This window comes from Oryctolagus cuniculus, chromosome 10 (assembly GCF_051225735.1).
Source record: "Oryctolagus cuniculus isolate XC-2025 breed Fujian yellow rabbit chromosome 10, ASM5122573v1, whole genome shotgun sequence".
NCBI classification, from domain to species: domain Eukaryota; kingdom Metazoa; phylum Chordata; class Mammalia; order Lagomorpha; family Leporidae; genus Oryctolagus; species Oryctolagus cuniculus.
In genome coordinates, this window is record NC_142876.1 from 75,744,088 (window position 1) to 75,752,217 (window position 8,130).

The 8,130-nt window shown below is 41.1% G+C and overlaps 1 non-coding gene across 1 annotated transcript; it reads left to right on the forward strand.

Annotated features, from left to right (window-relative positions):
• The first annotated feature begins 529 nt into the window (after positions 1 to 529).
• On the forward strand, positions 530 to 639 carry LOC127492543 (U6 spliceosomal RNA). Its single transcript, XR_007922053.2, has one exon. It is a non-coding gene; the product is annotated as a U6 spliceosomal RNA (small nuclear RNA).
• The last annotated feature ends 7,491 nt before the right edge of the window (positions 640 to 8,130 follow it).

Sequence of the window (8,130 nt, forward strand, 5' to 3'; positions counted from 1 at the left end):
TGCTGCAACTTAAGAGCTATTTATTACTGACACATGGGCTAGATGGAATGTTGAAATCATCAAAACGTGGGACATCATGGAGAATGAAACGGTGTAATATCACAGGAGCATGATGCTACACCAGTTCTGAAAAAATAATCACACGGTTACTAGTCCAAAAAGAGCTCTGACTTAGGACGAAGAAGGCAGTGACTACAAGCCTGGTAAACAGTGGTACTTAAAGAGATCGAATTAAAAGGCTAGTAAGCACCTTGAGCACGAACAATGGATGCAGTTCTTTCTCCTTCAAGGGTGTCACCAATACTCTCAGGTGTGCCTCCAAACAAAATATTTGAGAACCAGTGAGCAATTATGTGCTTAGCTCTCTGGATAAAAATTTTCTACATAAAATTCTGTAAAGCATCATTTATTCATTCAACAAATATTTAATATATACAAGAGTAAGAAAGCCAATTGTAAATAAATTAAAGATTTTCTTTGACCTCACCCAGCTTATGATCTAGGAAGGGAGTAAAAACATCATTAGAGAATGCTCACTTTGGCAGCACCTACACTAAAATTGGAAAAATGCAAAGAAGATTAGCAGAATCTTGAGAAGGGATGACACACAAATTAAAAGTATTGTGGTTTCAAACACTTGGCTTTCCAAAATTATTATAGAAAAGACTAAAAATATTACAGATATATAATTATATGCACATATATGAGGCTACTTCAGCAAATTCATGGAAAAATGGATTTAAAAGGCCCTTTGATAAAAAAATTTGAAACACATGGGTTTTCATAATATGCATTTTATGAGCTTTTTGAATGTCCTTTTGTGCGCATAAATTTCAAATATATTTTCCACCAAAATAAACATGGCTGATTTTAATCCTATTTTCCACTAACTTTGAAGTACCCTCTGTGTATATATATTGTAAAATATAGTTTTAGGCTCTCCACAGAAAATAATTTTTATACAAATCCTGGATTAAAGATAAAATGACAGAAATAAATTTACCGTTCCAACACTAACCAACAAAAAAACCAAAAGGATGGATATAATAAAAGAGAAAGTAACAAGTGCTGATGCTCTTAAAGAGAATTGCAACTCTCATAAATTGCTGGTGGGAATGTAAAATGGTGCAGTTACTTTGGAAAGAATTGAATACGGAGTTATTGAATGGCCCAATAGTTCCATTCATAGGTCTACATCAAAGATAAATTTAAAAACATGCACAGGAAGTATAAAGTACACCAGGGTCTGTCTGCTTGGGACAACGCCAAATCGTCACCTCAAGCAGAATGCTGCATCTTCTTGTGACAAGAAAAGGACACAGAGATTCCTTTCCTAAAGCAGCAGCCTCCTGGAGAAGCGGTTGCCAGGGCTTTTATAAAAAATTGGCCCGGGGGGAGGGGCATGTCCAGCATGTAGAGAAGGGGGAGCAGGAGGGTCCTTCCCATCCATCAATATACAGTCCATACACCCTATGTTTAAAATTATGACCCAGATTGGTTTCTTGCAGCATTCGATGATTGATGGCCGGCCTGCCCCCTTGCCAAGTACCATGTTACAAGATAAGCCTTCTTGGAGCATCCTCTGAAAAGCAACCTCTGATGAGTAAACTCTTCTAGATTCTTTGTCCCTATGCTTGCGTCTCTCTGCTGGTTACCATCTATAGTAACTAAAAGCTAGAAGCAGTTCAAGAGTTCATCAGTCAATGAAGGGCTATGTCAATGCGGCATATTTCAACAAGGTACACAAGAAACTCGCCCTGCAAAAGTGCACATGCCCAAATCCCCAAAACCTGTGATCACGCTATTCCTTTATATTTTTTAAAGATTTATTTTATTTATTTGAAAGACAGAGCTATAGAGAGGTAGAGCCAGAGAGAAAAGTCTTCCATTCTGCTGGTTCACTCCCCAAATGACGGCAAAAGCCAGAGCTGAGCTGATCCGAAGCTAGGAGCCAGGAGCTTCTTCCAGGTCTCCCACACGGGTGCAGGGCTCCAAGGAGTTGAGCCATCTTTTACTGCTTTCCCAGGCCATAGCAGAGAGCTGAATCAGAAGAAGAGCAGCCCGGGCCGGTGCCGCAGCTCACTAATCTAATCCTCCACCTGCAGTGCTGGCACCTGGGGTTCTAGTCCCGGTCGGGGCACCGGATTCTGTCCCAGTTGCCCCTCTTCCAGGCCAGCTCTCTGCTGTGGCCCGGGAAGGCAGTGGAGGATGGCCCAAGTGCTTGGGCCCTGCACCCGCATGGGAGACCAGGAGGAAGCACCTGGCTTCTGGCTTCCGATCAGTGCAACATGCTGGCTGTAGAGGCCATTTGGGGGGTGAACCAATGGAAGGAAGACCTTTCTCTCTGTCTCTCTCTCTCTCACACTAACTCTGCCTGTAAAAAAAAAAAAAAAAAAAAAGAAGAAGAAGAAGAGCAGCCGGGACTCTAACTGGCATCCATATGGGCTGCCGGTATTGCAGCCTGGGGTCTTAAGCTGTGCCACAGCATCAGCCTCCTATTCCCTTACATTGTAAAAGGGATTGTGCAGGGGCTGGTGCTGTGGCGTAGCAGGTAAAGCCACTTCCTGCAGTGCCAGCATCCCATATGGGCACTGGTTCAAGTCCCAGCTGCTCCATTTCTGATCCATCTCTCTGCTATGGCCTGGGAAAGTTGTAGAAATGGCCCAAGTCCTTGGGCCTCTGCATGGGAAACCTGGAAGAAGCTCCTGGCTTCAGATCGGCGCAGCTCTGACTGTTGCGGCAAATTGGGGAGTGAACCAGCGGATGGAAGACCTCTGTCTGTCTGTCTGTCTCTCTCTCTCTGTGTAACTCTGACTTTCAAGTAAAATAAATAATAAATCTTTTAAAAAATGCGGGGGGTATATTGTGCAGAGGCATGAGGCATGTAAGTTAAGGGCATTGGTGGAAGGAGGGGATTATCCTGAAGGATCAGAGTGGGATCATTTTAATCACAAGCATCTGCACAATTAGAAGGAGGTAGAAGAATCCATCAGAGTGATTTTACATGAGTGCTATGTGCTTTGTGCACTTGGTCCAGGAGAAATAGGGCCATGAGCCAAGAACTACGGGCAGCCTCCAGAAGAAGGAAAAACAGTGTAGAGCCTCCTTAAAGGAATACAGCCTTGCCAGTGGCTTGGATTTAGTCAAGTGAGAACTGTATTGCATGTCTAACCTACAAAACTGTAGTTAATACACAGGCAGTTCCAAGCCACTAAGCTTGTAGTAGTTTGTTACAGCAACAACAGGAAGCAAATACGTCACGCAATGAAATACTCTTCATCCATGGAAATAAGTGAGTGTTAACACAAACTACAGCAGGGATGAACCTCGAATACTTTGTGTTAACTGAAAGAAGCTAGTCATGAAAGATCACACAATTCTAATAATATTCAATGTCCAAAATAGTTGAATTTATAGAAACAGAATGTATATGTGTTAATCTGCTTTTCATTACTTTAACTAAAATACCTGAGTAGAGCTTCTTTGGGAGAAAAAAAAAAAACGTTTATTTCAGTTCACAGTTCAATTATAGCTCAGAACTGGGCAGTTCCATAGCCAGCATCTGTGGAGCTGGTGTAGAGACACAATTACATGGCAAGCCAGGGACCAGAGAGATCATAGGCCTAATTTGAATTCAAATAATAACACCCCCAATAACTCAAGACCCCTCATAGGCCTTACTTCCAGATGCCACAATTTGGTCAAATTTCCATCTTTATTCTATCAATCATCAACCTTAAGATATCAGAGTTTAAAAACCTTGGTGAATTTTGGGGAGACAAGTCCTGCTGTACCTGTAACAGTAAATCAGTTATTTTTAACTTGGGGTGGGGGCCAGTAAATGGGAATGACTGCCAAGATATGGAGCTCTTTTGGGGGAACAAAGTTCTAAATTAGGTAGTAGTGAGGATATGACAACCTTTGAATACATATTTATTCACTTTAACTGAGTGAGCTGTACATTGTGTGAATTACCTCTCATGCAGCTATTTTTAAAACATTGAAAGCTAGAATGGCTACTGTAACAGCAGATGAAATTTACCTTAAAAATTACCAGAGATAAAGATGGGCATCATATAATGATGAATGTGTCATCAAACTCTAATAAGAAAGGACTCCCAGTACCTACATCTTGGATTCTAACTATCCTCATTAATAAAAGGAACCAGGTACCCTTTAAAAAATGTCTGAATCCAGGACTTGATCATTGAAAATACAGCATAAATGTAGAATATTTCATGCATGATGTAAAAAAGTGTCCAAAGAATCATGAGAACATTAAGACAATACTGGTATGGGGCCAGCAATTCCTAATCATGGCAGTTGTTGTTGTGGTAAAAGACAGGATACCTAAAAGGGATTAAGTATACTGTTTGCTACTGCACTGAGTTCTTATAAAGTAAAATTAGATCTAATTTTAAAAAATGTACAGGGCCAGCACTGTGGCACAGCAGGTAAAGCCATCGCCTGCAGTGCCAGCATCCCATATGGGCACCAGTTCGAGTCCTGGCTGCTCTACTTCCATTCCAGCTCTCTGCTATGGCCTGGAAAGCAGCAGAAGATGGCCCAAGTCCTTGGGCACCTGCATCCATGTGGGAGACCTGGAAGAAGCTCCGGGATCCTGGCTTCGGATTAATGCAGCTCCAACCATTGCAGCCAACTGGGGAGTAAACCATCAGATGGAAGAACTCTCTCTCTCTCTGCCCCTTCTTTGTCTGTGTAACTCTGATTTTCAAATAAATAAATCTTAAAAAGAAAGAAAAAAAGGAGGAAGGAGGGAGGGAGGGAGGAAGGGAGGGAGAAAGGAAGGAAAGGTGGGAAAACTAGGTCACATGTTTGGCATAAAGTTAAAACACCATTGGGATGCCCATATTCCACATTGGAGTCCCTGGATTTCAGTCCTAACTCTAGCTACATACTAATGCACACCCTGGGTGGCAGCAGACGATGGCACCAGTGGTTGGCAGCAGATGCCAACCACTTGGGAGACTTGACTGAGTTCTTAGCTCCTGACTTCAGCCTGGTCCAATCCTGTCTGTTGTGGGCTTTAGAGGAGTGGTCTAGTGGCCGGTGATGTGACTCACTTGGCTAATCCTCCACCTGTGGTGCCGGCTCCCCGGGGTTCTAGTCCCAGTTGGGGCGCTGGGTACTAATCCCGTTGCTCCTCTTCCAGTCCAGCTCTCTGCTGTGGCCCGGGAGGGCAGCAGAGGATGGCCCAAGTGCTTGGGTCCCTGTACCCGCATGGGAGACTGGGAGGAAGTACCTGGCTCCTGGCTTTGGATTGGCGCAGCGCCGGCTATAGCAGCCATTAGGGGAGTGAACCAATGGAAGGAAGACCTTTCTCTCTGTCTCTCTCTCACTGTCTATAACTCTACCTGTCAAATAAAAAAATAAAAAATAAATTAAAAAGTAAAAAAGAAGAGTGGTCCAGCAGATGAGAGATCTCTGTTTCTATCTTTCAAGGAAATAAATATTTTTCAATGTGAGAAAACCAAATAAATAGAAGAGGAATAAAAATTCTTCCTAAGATTACAATTCCAATCACAAATGCAGGAATACTGATAGCATAAAGAAAATCAGTACAAGGCAGTCCCCACAGTAATAATTTTTTCTATCAAGAACCATAGATAGATGATAAACTAATGGACAAAAATCTGAAAGTAACTCTTTTCAAGATACTTATTAATTATAAAAAGGGAATTAATAACTCTGTAGTAAAGACAGTAGCTATCTCCTTAAATAAGTCATCTAAGTTAATTTCCCCAGTAATAGGTCATATTGACATTGTATGCCTCCTGGTATAATGCACGGAGAAGGATACTTCAGTGGTATTCCTCCCAAACATTCACCACCATAATCTAATCATACAGAAGATCATCAAGTAAACCATATTGTGGAGCTTTCTGGAAAATAATTGGCCTGCACTCTTCAAAAAAATGTTCTTGATGTGACAGACAGTAGATCACAGGAAAGGAGGGAGAAGGAGACAGGACGGCTAAATTGAATGGTGTGATCTTTCATTGAGTCCTAGACCAGGAACTGAGGGAGGCTCTAATGATAATAATGAGATGACAACATTTGAATAAGGATCAATATTGAATATCTAGATTTCCATAACCATCTTGAATTACACAAAAAACACCCTTGTTTCTAGGAAATATGGGCTATAGCATATACAGGTTGTAAAGTGTCATGGGAAGGCCTATGGAAGAATGTCTTAGGGATGTGGAACCAAACTCTGGGTAGGAGGGAAAGCCTTCCTTAGGTATTGACACCAATAGTATTTCAGTTTCATATGCTCTTTGCAACAAATTACACAAACTTGATAGCTTAAAACAATCCAAATTGGTTATCTTAAAGTTTATCTTAAATTGATTATCTAAAGGTCAGAAGTCCACAGTGTGCTCCCATTGGAAGCTTTAGGCAAGATTCACTCTTCTTTCCACCAATAATCAACATTCACTAGTGCTTTGCCCAGTCTTCCTTCTTCAAAGCCTGAGTGGGTGGCCAGACCTTTCTCAAGCTGTATTGCTCTGACACTACAACTCCTCTTCTTTACCTCCTAATTTAAAGGAGGCCTTTGATTACTTTGACACTTGTCTATTCTGAGGTCAGCTGACTAGTAATTTTAGTTCCATCTACAATCTTAATTCTACTTTGCCACATAACCCAACCTATTCACAGGTACCAGGACCTAAGACATGGATAATATATTTGGATAGCCATATTCTCCCTACAAGATAAAGACTTACTTTACCTTCAGTCCCAGGTATGAAACTACTATTTGCATATTGTTTAATATTTATTTTTTATTTGTTACTGACAATTTCAAAAGAATGAGCCAAAGAACACTTGATCTCTTGAAAGGACTAGTTTCTCCCAATTTCATTACTCTGCATTCCTTTCTAAAAAATATTATGTACTTGTTTATTTTTGTTTGATTTGAGAAACAGGAGAGAAAGACACAGACAGACAGACATAGACAAAAAGATCTGCCAATACACAGGGTTACTCCCACAATGCCTGCAATGGCCAGGCTGAGCCAGGCTGAAGCTAGGAGCCCTTAACTCAATCCATATCGCTCGCAGTGGGTGACAGACACCCAACTACTTGGACCACTGCCACTACCTCCCAGGGTGTGTATTAGCAGGAAGCTGGAACCCCAGCAGAGTGAGGCTTTGAATCCAGGCACCCCGATATGATGTGGGGGGCATACTAGCCAATGTCTTAAACACTATGCCAAATGACAAACTGTCTTCTGTTTTCATCACCTTGATGTCACCCTCATGATCCCAAGATGTCAATGCTTGTCGGTTTCATAGACAAAAATTGCTTCTGCCATGTGAGGAACACAATATGGGCATTTCTGTTTCAAAAATCTGAGCACAGTTCCCCAGATTCATTTCAACTAGACCAACTCAGAATTATTTACCTTTCACTACTTAAACCCTGTGGCAAGAGGAATGGAATGTGGTAATGGGCTAAGCCCTGAGTCCCTATCCCAAGAATGGAGTCTGGATCCCAAGGCCAACAGTGGCCTAAAAGGAAAAATCTTGAGAAAAGAGTAAGGACAAAGACATGGCAAGGGGATTCCTTTAAAAGTTATCCTATGCTCTTACAATCTCATATTCAGATGAAGATCTTTTATTGATAAAAGGGTGAATAACCCACCGTGTGATAGATTTTACCATTTAATAGCATCAAGCGAAACGATGCAAATTGAATAAAATACATACATATATACAAGCCCTTATTGCATGAATTATAGAATCTGGGTATGTTTGCCTTATATTTCCGCAGCAAATGTTTCCCTTTGTAGTAAAATTTTTAAATTTTGAATCACTTTTTTTCCTCTTTACTATTATGTTAAGGGAAACTGTCCCTTCAGTACTCAGCTAGTTTTTTTCTTCCCCAATTCATTGCTTAAATGTAGAGACATTTTGGTAGCAAGCTTGAGAAGCCTCTGGCTTTCTGTGCAGCCCTGTTATGCCCTACATTGCCCTTCCCTTATGGAACTTAATTCCTCTCATAAGAGACACAATTGAAAACAATCTTATTAAGTAGCTTATATTGAATCATTGTTTTTTCGTGGCTGAGAAGTTTTTATTTATTGACTTATTTAATTTATTT